Here is a 12,176-nt window from a genome sequence, read left to right as displayed (position 1 = left end):
AGGAGAGTGGGTGCTGGTGGAAGAGCTTTAGGGATCTAATTTAGCTGTGGGTGTGATTCTAACGTGATTAGTATTTATATGACACATCATCCACATTAGGCAGCGCTTCCCAGTTCCACATGCCACTCTTGATCTTCCTCTCTCCTCCCCATTTCCAAGACATGGCACAACCGTGATGGGCACCATCTGGCACTCACTATTGGCAAGGCCTCGGCTCTGTCATTATTGCCAAACAGCGTGAACGAGGGTTCTCGCTCTCCCTCGCCTCTCCAGCCGCTCTACCCCCTATTTTCACACCCAGCCCTGTTATCTGTCATTTCTTCACACAAACAAACTCACGAGTGGATGGATACACATTTACAAGGACGTGCAACAATTTCACAGTGTCGCATCTGTTTTGAATGGTCTGAGACGAATGTTGCGTGTAGATGTATGCACCGCTAACACGGCACTTTCAATTTTCCTGTGTTGGGTTTTTGGGGTTTTCGGTAACTGTAGTGCTGTCAGCCGTGCAAGACAAAAACTGAGGATATGAAACAAATAATACTGTTTTATTTTCTTGTTTTCTCGCTGTGAAACTCTCACGCTCCTGCCGGCGGAACGTTTCCTATGTGTAGTTTCATGTGAATGAGAGTGATGCCTCCAGTGTATTTTCTCCCTCCCCCTCCCTGTGAGATGCCTGTTGCTCCTCGGCTCAGCCCTGAAGAAAAGATGGATTACTGCAGAACTGCCTGCCCTGCCCTTTACACATTTCACACACACACACACACACACCACTACTCCATTATCAGTCTCATCCATGGGGAAATGCAGCTCATGTCTGCGCGCGCACACACACACACACACACACACACAGGTCTGAAAGCTCTGACAGGGTTGTTAGCGAAAGGTCAAAGTCAAGAATCTGACAAATCTTTTTTTTTAAAGCAAGGAAAGCCTCTCACATCCAGTTAAACTGAAGGAACACCGGGGCCTCTTTTTTCCTCTGTTGTTGCCTTACTATCAGTTTCCATTCATCTCTGTCTCTCTCTGCATCTCTTTCTCTCTCTGTTGTTGGGTAAATATACGATGTGAGCAAGAAATCTGTTTGTGATCTGATCAATTTCTTATCAAATAAGGACAAGGCAGTGATTTAAATGGTCTGGAAAAAGAAAAGCACAAATCCGGGCTCTGCTATGAGAAGGATAAACTGATGCTGTGCTGCAGGGACTTGATGTCAATAGATGTATTATTAACACATTGGTAAACTGGGTCATATTTGATTACATTTCCACCATAGCCATTTATTGTATTCTTAATGCCTTTGTGTATTTTAGTGCACTTTTCTCAACTGATGAATCCAAGGCCATTAACTTTAACTGGTAACAATAACCTTCATTTAGCTGCATTTTTGGTCTCCACCACCCTCAGAGATATACGTCAGGTTTTATAGCTTTTTTTAAGCTAAGAAGAGCTGCATGCAATGACTCAACACAAATCTGTGAGAGCCATGAGAATGAACCGGAACACTTGAGGGGAGTCGAAGATGATGAAGGTGATAATTCATCATGTCCTTTCAGTACATTGTTCATATGGAATTATGGATTATAGATATTTTAACATTTAGGAAAGATCATGAACCAAATTAAATAGAACTGCATTATGAATGACATTTGGACTGTCTCCCAATTCTGGGGCTGCATCCTTCAGAGGCTGCGTTTAAAGACCAGTTGCATCACAGAGGCGTGGCTACACTGTTTCATTTCTAAAGGTCCTTCAAATGCGGCTGACAAATGCATCCTTATATCCCAGAAAAACAAAAGCTCCAATAAATGAATTCATCCTGGCCCAACCTGTCCCAGGATTCATTGCACTTCAGTGATGAAACATTTTTCTAAGATTTAATGGTGCTGGTCGTTCTGAGTTGAGCTTAAATGCTTGAGTATCACGCATCAACTCCACCGAACAGTTAACCTGCACATGGGGCCTTTCAAACTTTCTCGTTGTGTCCAACATCAACTCTGTTGCTAGGCGATAGCAATAAGGACACCACGAGCTTGTGACGGCGATCCCGGTAAGCCTTTGTCTCGGTTTGACCTTCATGGTCTCAGTGGCCCAAGAAGACTGCCTCCTTTGTAGATTACGTCCTCCAAAGAATGCTGCTACTGAATTGAGACCCTGTTTATGTGTCCATTAATGGCCCTGACCTCCAGATCCTCCAAGTTTTTACAGGACAGTTTTGCTTTCTACTCTGACATTGATCATTAATCCTGGGTGTATGTTGCAAAGCCTAGAATATTCTGATATGAGCAACTCTCTCTCTCTCTCACTCACACTCTCTCTCTCACACACACACACAGGTTCGTCTTCTGTCGCTTTTCTGTTTTTTCTTTCTGTCGCTTTTGCTTGGTTGCCTCTTCAAACACTGATGCACTTTTCCTCTCCTCTTTTCTAACCCCTGTATTTTCCCTGGAATCTCATTTGATATTCTATTCAGTCAGGTCTTTCCACTCCCTGTTATGATAATGGCACAGAATAGTCAATGTTTAATGAATGGCTGTAGGCTTGGATACAGGTTCAGAAATATCCTTGTAACCGCAAACAAGAGAAGTTCATCTATGATACTCTCGCACATTGCAGCTTTTTGAAAAACGCTCCGCTGAACGTGCACACAATGAGGCACAGATTTATCACAGGTTTCTCCTCATTTGAATACTGTGTGTATATAGTGCAGATGCTGCTTTGCCTGAATAAACTGTGCAGAGGAGCACTCCAGGTTCTGGTTCACTTGGCTGTGGCAGAGAAAGCAACAAAAAAAGAAAATCCTATGTAGATGCCTCGGCAATCTTTCCTACTCACCTCCTCTCTGACGCTTCTCTCACCCCTCTCTCCTGCTGCTCCTATACCCAACCCAGAGCTGCGAGCTTGCACCACTTCTCCTCATCCCCATTTAGGTGTGAAATGTATTTTTATTCAAAGCGCAGGAAAACGGCGAAGTGAAGGGGGGTGGGAGCGGAGGAAGGGACACAAGCGATCTGCGGCAGAAGGAAGCCTCTTTCTGATGTCTGTAAAATAGCATATTCCTATGGATAAAACCAGGACAATGAGAAGCTGTCAGCAGCTATGGGCCAGTGTTGGGACCATGTGGAGAATGTGAAACGGACGGCTATGCCTTTCAGGGCCATATGAGAGAGTGAATCAAAGGCGGTAAAAGGAGACTCGAGTCCAAGCTGAGGAGCAGCACTCTGGAGACGGGGAAGTCGACAGAAGCACATTACAGAGGGCAGGAGGAGTGTGAATGAGGGCTCCATGCACCACAGCCCACAGCTCTTAACATCGCCTTGAGCGACAGCAAAGACATTATACTTTGTTCTTACTACATTCTCCACTTTAGGGTACGAGGTCTCCATATTCCTAAGATGCACTTATTTCTCCTCATGCTGAATTTTGTTATTTTATTTTCGAAGGCAGTCAATACATTTCGTCTGTAACTTATCAGCCCACATTTTACAGCTTGTTTTTATCCATGTGAAACATTCAGCACTGCTCCGTCATAGGGATCTTTTGGCATCTGGGAGCCTGACTTCACCCACACCGAGCCAACAGGGACGTGTCTCCAGGTCTCTCTTTAACACTATTATTACTTTTTAAAATCTTTTAAAGCGGCTGTGATTAAGTTTTTATGCGGATGAATATTTCAAGGCACAGGAGGCATTTGTGATGAAAAAAAGACCGAAAGTGGTGGTGGGAAGGCGGGGGGTAATCGGAAGAAAAATTACGAATATGAAAAAAAAGTTGGAGATATTGAGAGATGCACGAAGAGTCATCCCGCTTCTCTTCTCCGGAATCTCTTATGCTTCGCCACGCTGCTCTTTGGTTCATCGCAATCAAAGGACAGCGTGCCAGTATCCGGTCCTGTCAGGCAAAGTTGTGTCAGTGGAGATGTGCGTCATGGAAGCGCTGATTCACGATGTGTGTGTGTGTGGTGAGAATTGCGAGTCATGAGTTGTTACTGAAGGCGCTGTCACACAGTGTTCCTCCCCAACCCTCCCAATGGATCGGTCCATGGTCTCGTTCTGCGATGCCGTGTAGGACAAAGGTGGAGGAATCCTCCACTCAGCCATCATCTCCTCAGCGCCTCACACGAATGGACGCATCACTGATGTTACGAGCTCTTCACTGACAAACAGGATGTTCAGCCCAGATCTAATACCTCTTTAAAACAAATTTAGTGAGTATACGTTTTTTTAACCCGCTAATAAAAAAGCAATTGACTTATTTTCTATTGCCAGTTGAGGAGTTTGCCTTTCTGTTTATTTCCTTGGTGAGTCATGTATAACGTCACAAACGTGCCGAAGGTTGTTCCTAATTTGTAAAGTAAGAGTAAGTACGCAAATGTAAGAAAAGTCAATGCACATGATAACATCACGCAGAAAGAGTGCAGTGGTCAGGTTCTAGACTTTCAAAATATGAAGATGAACTAAAAATTTGCCTGCACAGACACACATCTAAGTCTTTTATGGCATCAATTCTTAATCAAAAACTTGTAAGGCCTAATGACACATTGCAACAATTTCTGCATTTGAACTGAGCACCCTGCGGAGTGGCATCAATGCTACGCGCCCCTGACCTGTCTAATTTTCATAAATAATAGTATTAATTAGAAAGGTGCCCTTTCTTCATTTGGGCACCTGCCCCCCAAAATGGCTGTGCACGGCCCTGCTCTCAGGTATCATGTTTCTGGTATTATCTCTGACGATCTGAGCGGAGCTGATAAAAACCTGTGACTACTGCAGAGTCGAGTGAATGCTGATTGTATCTAGTCCCATAGCAGACAAAAAACTGATTAGGGTTTTTGACCAGTGGAAAAGGAGCCTAAATGAGAGAAATAGAGGAACAACAACACAAGTGATGTGAAGCCATCATATCAGTGGCATCCCCTCAGATAAGCAGCCAGCAGGAAGGAGAGAGAGAGCAGGAAACGCCTCCTCAGCAGCGCTTCTTCTCAATTATCTGCTGTTGAGCGAAGGAGTTGAAGGATTGTGTTTGGAGAAAAAAAAAGAAAAAAAACTCTTTTGTGGGCTCATAGTTTAGCTGAAATCGTATGGTCCAGAGAGTCATTAATCCATCTCAGAGTAGCAGGCCATCGAGCTCCTCCAGTGAAATGCGTGATCGAGCAATAGACTGAGGAGCGGCAGAGATAAAGCAGCAGAGCACAGATCTGATTAGGCCGCCGTCTCCGCGCACTCCACGGGGATTAAGCACAACACTTCCTTGTTAGACCTCCCGACTTTGTTCCGTAAAGCACACTTGCCATTAGCAAAGAGAAAAACAATGGGAAAAAAAAACATCTTAACTCCGCTCACTAATTAACACTCTTGCACGGCCACATAATCCTGTTCAAGTATTAATATGCAGTTAATAATGTGCCACTGCTGCTGGATAAATAACATCACATATACATCATGCATTATTCCTTTCCGTAATACAAGACCCTTGAAAAGCAGAACAAATGAAGCGCTGATTTATGAGACGTCCATGGCTGCCGTACAAAATGTTCAAATGTTAAAGTCTGTAACCGTATTTGCATGCTTTAAGTGTCATTAGCATTTTTATATAAGCTTTGCCCTGAAAGATGTCCTGTGTGAGTGTGCAACAAACACACACACAAACACACACACAAACGCACATAGACACAGTTTGTCCCCGTTACAAACTAATTTGTTCTAATTAAGAAATGTTCACAATTTCACTACTTTTTACTTTTAACTCTTTCTCAGTAAACATGTATGATTTTCCTCTTAAATCCACATTGATATAAAAAATATGATATAAAAGTTCATGTGTATTTTAGGTGGATTCATAATGTTCACACACATTCATACTGGGTATGCTTTGTTTCTTCAATGCCAGTCTTTTACAACTAATGGAAATAATCCCAGTGCGTATTCATTGTGCATAATTTAATCCAAATTCTCCCGAATCTCAGTTTAATTTTTAAGTTTTTAAAACTTAACTTAACTTATACTAAACCACTTTGACAGAACCTAATAAAGTCAGTGGGGAATTTATTATTAAACCATTGCCTATGCCAAGCAGATAAGGAGCAATATTAAGCGTGTTTATAGTCACCCAAGGAATGTTAGTTAAATATTCAGGCTCTTCAGCTGCTCAATGCTTCACAGCTAGTTGATGGATTGGTCTGTTGGTCTTTTGACGCGTGTAGTGGGTTTCAAGAGGTTTTAACTGACTATATGTTTATCTTGCGATTATATGTACATTCATGTTTTTATTCAAAGTCAATTGAGGCTTATACTGCACATTTACAATTAATTCTGCTTAACTAACAGTGGGGAAATAGAGCAGGAGGTATTCGAAAAGTTACATTATTCATCAGAACTGCTGCTTGATTTTCTTTTTAGAAGATATGGAATAAAGCCCAGAATAAAAATACAAATATAGCCATATATTTGAATGATTTTCATATCTGTTATCTGTTTATATCATTGACGGACAGCTGTCTAAATGTGACTCCAAAGCAGCTTGATGGCCCCCTGGTTGCTGACTGCAGTATTGTAAACCATGCCCTCATCATGTTAGTGGATGGGACATGGGTCCATCTAAAACGTCAAACTACAATTTCAGATACATATTTTATATACAGCTTTTGTAATTTTATTGTTACACTTATGTAGGATTTAAAGTTCTCCCTTTTTTGGTAAGTTTCGTCGTTATTGATGGGTGAGACTAACTCGTGGTCACTTCTGTTGCTCCATCCTCTGATCATTTCTGCGCTGCTTCTAGATTTGTATTCTGTACATTTCACACTCATTACTTTATAGTGGGAGGAAGTGCAGAGGTCCATCTTTACATACAGTCTGCAAGTTGCTGTTGCCAAAATCTACGCAATGAAAATGGCGAGACTGAACATAAAACCAAAAAGATTTGCTGAAATATGCTAAAGTGCTGCCTAGAGCTGAGGGTAAATGTTCAAGTGCAGTTATATTTCTCTGTGAGCTCATCCCCACAGACGATCCCTTTCACACTCTCATCATTTGATCTATTGTTAATATACTGATTAAAATAAAAAACTCCATAGCTTTAGGTTCACTCAGGTCAAATGTATCAGCAGCTTATTGTGTGAGAACAAATGTTCTTGCCGTCCAATCTGCTATTATTTCCATTCTTCTAAACAAATTCCTGTCTAATCATTTCAAGTAGATTGATAGTTTGTGCTGCGCTGAGCTGTGCCTTTTTCTTTGAGGGCTCAGACTTCTTCAAGAAGCTCTTTAATTGATGGAATCTGTCCTGTCAGATTTTATGGCTTTTCCATCACTCACTCCTTTTCAGGCTTCACTTTATCTTTTCTCTTCGCCCCCAAACACCTTTTTTTTTCTCCGTCGCTGCCAAATTCTCTTTTTAGACCCGGCTCAACTTGAGCCTCAAAGTAGAGGGAAATCTCCTCCCCTTTCAAAGCAGGAAAATCCTCTTGTCACACAAAAAAAGCATGTCGACCTGACAGGCGATTGAGTGATAAGTCCTCATCTGACCATAAAACAGTGGCTTGAGATTTCCAGGCACCTCCGTGATGAACACATGATGATACGGTACAACATACCAGGAAGATAAAGTATCTACTGTCACGTTTCCCCTCTCTCACAGCAGTCGCTTCTATTTATTATTCTCTGTCTTCAAGTTGAGGAAGTATGGCCGCTTTGTGCTGACAATCCTGAGCGGGGAACCCTCACCGTAATATTCTTCTCTTTCAAGATGAAGCTGTATTTAGTTTCTGAATGAATCATTTTCTTTACGGGCCTCTTCTCCCTCCGCTCTCTCTTCTTCTCTCTTGTTCCATTTCTAAATCTCAGATCTTTTCTCTCAGATCTTTTTTTTGCTTTTTGCTTTCCACTCTCTTATCCTCCACTGTCTTTCTTCTCGGCCTCCCCCCCAACCGTCTGACTTCTTCTTCCGGTCCCTTATTGGGGGAGCTTTGCGTACACAGTATAAATAAATAATATGCGGAGGAATAACCAGGTTAGGGATAACAGTTTGATTCAATCATTTATGCGGTTTACAGTAACTCGACTTCAGCGATAATAGGATTTGTTTGATGATCAGGTTTAGCATAGAGGATGTGTTGTGTGGCTACAGGAAACACCTTATTAGCGCCGGGAAAATAATAAATAATAAATGAGTGAGTAGGTGAGTGTGCAGAATCAAATCACTGAAGGTAATCAGTCCGCGGTCTACACACACACACGCCATGTCTCACAGCTCCAGTCTACAATTAAAAAGACTGATGATGAAGCTCGGTTTGGTAATTGGGTTATGCCGTGTCAGATTTACAACATAATTTGATGAACATAACCCCTGTAAGGTGTTTACATGCAAGTTTTTAATAATCACGGTACTCCCATAATCCTGCTTTAATCAAATTACATTTGTGCATGTGAGCACTCCGAACACCGTCCCTCCGCCCGCTGAACTGTTTGCTTCCACCTCTCCCTCTACAAGATTTGCCGTCTTCTAATATCCCCACTTTTTTTTTGTTGCAGTTTTGACATTTACAACTGAGAGACAGGAATTTCAATTTCATAGCAAGCCACACTTTTTCTTTTTTGCTTTGCTTCACCCTCCTGTAAAGTGTGAAATCCTGTTTGTTAATTGACTGATTTCAATTCAAATCTCAGAGCGGAATGATTATGCAGTAACTGTGCGTGTGTGCGCGTTTGTGTGTGTGTGTATGTGTGTGTGTGTGTTTGACACTGTGTCATCTGTGCATCTGTGTGTAAAAGGAGAGATATGGAGTGTAGAGAAATGAGAAGAATCTAAGAGGGGAACACACACACGGGTGCACGATTTAAGTCACCTCGTTAAATTTGAGAGAGACAGCATGAGGGTGTGTGTGAGTGTGTGTGTGTGTGTGTGTATGTGCGTGATAAGTCTCAATAAATCTCTCATAACTGTGTTCAGTGATCAGGCCTGCACTGGTGTGTGTTTGCGCAATGCGTGGCCATACACTCTAAAGTTGCTGCATCCGGCTGTGCTGTCACACAGAGCAGAACGACAATCCTACCAAGTCATAAAACTGAACTCCCCAAACTGACGTGATGCAAAATGACAGCGTGATGCACATAATTCTGCAGCGAGACACGCACTGCACTCTCACTGCTCTCATGTAAAACAAGCAATAAATATGCAAACAGTTCACACAATGCATCCATCCCAAAGTACCTGTAGATGATGCAGGCACAGTCCCTGCAGGTCCCACAGTTCTCAATGTCCTGTCCGGTCCTGTAGGAATGTCTTCTGTTGAAAAGCACAGAGATGACATATCAGGGGTAAAGGAGTGATGTTGTGCGTGTGTGTGTGTGTGTGTGTGTGTGTGTGTGTGTGTGTGTGTGTGTGTGTGTGTGTGTGTGTGTGTGTGTGCTGTGTGTGAGCCCACAGAGACATATTTAGGTTATCCTCTCCCTCGTTGAACCAGAATTGCTGGCACACACACACACACATGCACTCACACACACACACTCATCCGCGGCAAATAAACCAATCTTCTCTCTGAAATCACCCCTGATAATTTTTTAATGAACGATACCCCTTCCAACAGGCTCGGCTGTTATGTAAAAGACATGAGTCACCACATCACTTCAGGCATAAAATAAATGCTTATGAGGTAAAGGTTTGAGTCGGCACGCGTTACACAGCGTCCCAGCGCTGTCTTCTTACACCGGAACACGCAAGATGTCAATTTATGAGACACAAGACGGTGGAGTCACATGTTCAAATGTCGAAGAGGTATAGTGTTGGTATTAGTGTTAGCGTTAGCGTGATTTGGATTAAGCTGCTCAAATTTCAGTCAAGCCTTTCCATGGATTCATAGAAACACATCCATCCGAGTGTGTCGTTTTTTTCTCCATCCAGGAGTTTTTTCTTGTCCCCCACATCATGTACTATTTTGGTATGATGAGGCGGGAGAAATGACTAAGCAGCTTACAACGTAGGAAGCAGATTGATTAAAGACTTGATGAGAATGGTAAAGGGTTTACACTAAGAGGCGTGGAGCATCTGAATCCACCAACACGTCGACAGCCAAACCCTGATTTCTATCTCCACCCGCCCTGCTGCTGCGTGTACGTGCACGGTGCACGAGAGGAGACCTGCTGCAAAGTAGGTGCAAGCAGCCTCTCAAAAATCTCCCAGTGGTCTGACAAGACATAAATTCTTTATTACATCGAAAGTTGGGACTCGCATGACTGACATGAGACTTCATAAAAAATAACTACCGCATGCCATCTGTCTCACTTTCAGTTTCTTTTGCTCTTTCTCCCGGCTGTTTCGGCCGCTTCCATCTCTTCTCCCTTCTCAGTGGGTTTTGTTTTGACCAAATTGTGTCCTGTCCACACGGCTTTGTCCCCACAGTATTTACAATGCTAACAACGGTGGGATAGGCTATAAATAGAGAAGCTGCATCACAACAACCTTGTATTTGTAATAATCACATGATGCAGGGACGTTGCTACTGCCGGGTTGTGGATATTCCCTTTTTGGGGGAACAATAATTTGACTAAACATCGACCCACTTGTCTGCTCTGTTCCAGGAAAGAGACAGTCTTCTAATGCAAAGCTATGGCTGCATTAACATGTCTGCCCTTAATTTGTTTTTGTGTGGGGAGAGTCTGAATCTTACTCAAGAAATTAACTGTCTGGTAATAAAACAGCAGGCTTATAGGGCTACACGCTGACATTTACTTTCCAGGACTGGAAATACCAGGCGCTCCTGATTTACGTACTCCCACTGTTTTGTTTTATCTATCTATCTATCCATCCATCCCTCCTTCCATCCAAAAGACCAACCTATTACCAGATGGTTTTCATTACTCTGCCCTGTTCTCAGAGGCCTCTGCTAGTCCTGGGTTTACAGGTCCATTCGCCTAAGGCTTCGAGTCATTTCACATTTGCAACCTCAAATATGGGATTGCTACTTTTTTGGCCGAGGGCTTTCACACTACCTTTAAACTCTGGCAAACCCCTTTCAAAACCCCTGATTCAACCCGAGGCTGTGCAATATTTCACACTGCTGTTAACACTACCTTCGAGCAACACCTTGGACACGTGCGGTGCAAAGAACAATACTGTGATCCTGGGTCATCTTCTATGTGAAAATCTAAAATTGCACACTTGGGGTAAACTTCTAACCTTTCAAAAGTAAAGTGGATTTAAATTATCCCATGGAATAGTCAAAACAAATGTCAACAATTCTGCAACGCGCTCCAGAGCAGGGTTAGTACGGAAATTTATTCAATTCAATTAATTTTGTGCAGATTGAGGTTAATGGTCCTCACATCATGTCAGTGAGGAAAGCTCTTTCATTGTCCAATCAAAAGGGTGTCACATGGTCACTTTGAATCTAAATTGTGTGCAGTGAGCCCTCCAAGACACAAACTTTGGGCTGGGATTTTTTGAAGTGTCGCTGCTTAACTGCTCTGAAAGCTTCCCTGCATTCAACAGCCTGACAGCCTGCTTTGGCTTATTTTTCATCTACTGATGCGTTTTAGTAGTAGAGCAGTGAGTTTGAAAACAAATCAGAGACAAAATACAGAGAGAACTAAGATGCACTGTTTTGCATTTCTAGAAGGTGTTAGTTAGTAACACAGTGTTAGTTAAACAGTAGTGGTTGTATGTTCTCTCAAGCACTTTGCAAGATATGACTATGTTTTTTTGCTGGAGCCGTCTTTGTCTCAACTGTGTCAGCAGAGTGACCTCATTCAGATGACTGAGTTTTTCAAGCAGTATTGTTGTATGTAGAAACATGACCTTAATGTGATACAGACTAAGCTAGTATTTCTAGTGAGTTAGAGTTTAGGTAGCCCAGGTTTCATAAAAAGCAAGTGTAAAAAGAATTCTGAGTCACATGTTTAACCTTCCAATCAAAGCTCAAATCATTGTGCACTAAAACAGATCTGTGATTTGGAGACAGTGTGCAGGCGTCACTTTTTCATTCTAACAAAGTTAACTGTCGTACCGAAATGAAATATTGCCTCACCCATCTCTCTCCGCTTCCTTCTTCTCAAGGTCTTGAATTACATCCAGCAGGATCTTAATGGTGTTCTGGCTGGTCTCCAGGACCCCCTCCAAGCTTTGGAGCTGGGTCTGCAAGTTACGAATATCATGCAGGGGTCCATTGGGACCCAGAA

This window comes from Limanda limanda, chromosome 1, assembly GCF_963576545.1.
Source record: "Limanda limanda chromosome 1, fLimLim1.1, whole genome shotgun sequence".
In the NCBI taxonomy this organism is placed as follows: domain Eukaryota; kingdom Metazoa; phylum Chordata; class Actinopteri; order Pleuronectiformes; family Pleuronectidae; genus Limanda; species Limanda limanda.
Note: the sequence above shows the minus strand (reverse complement) of the source record.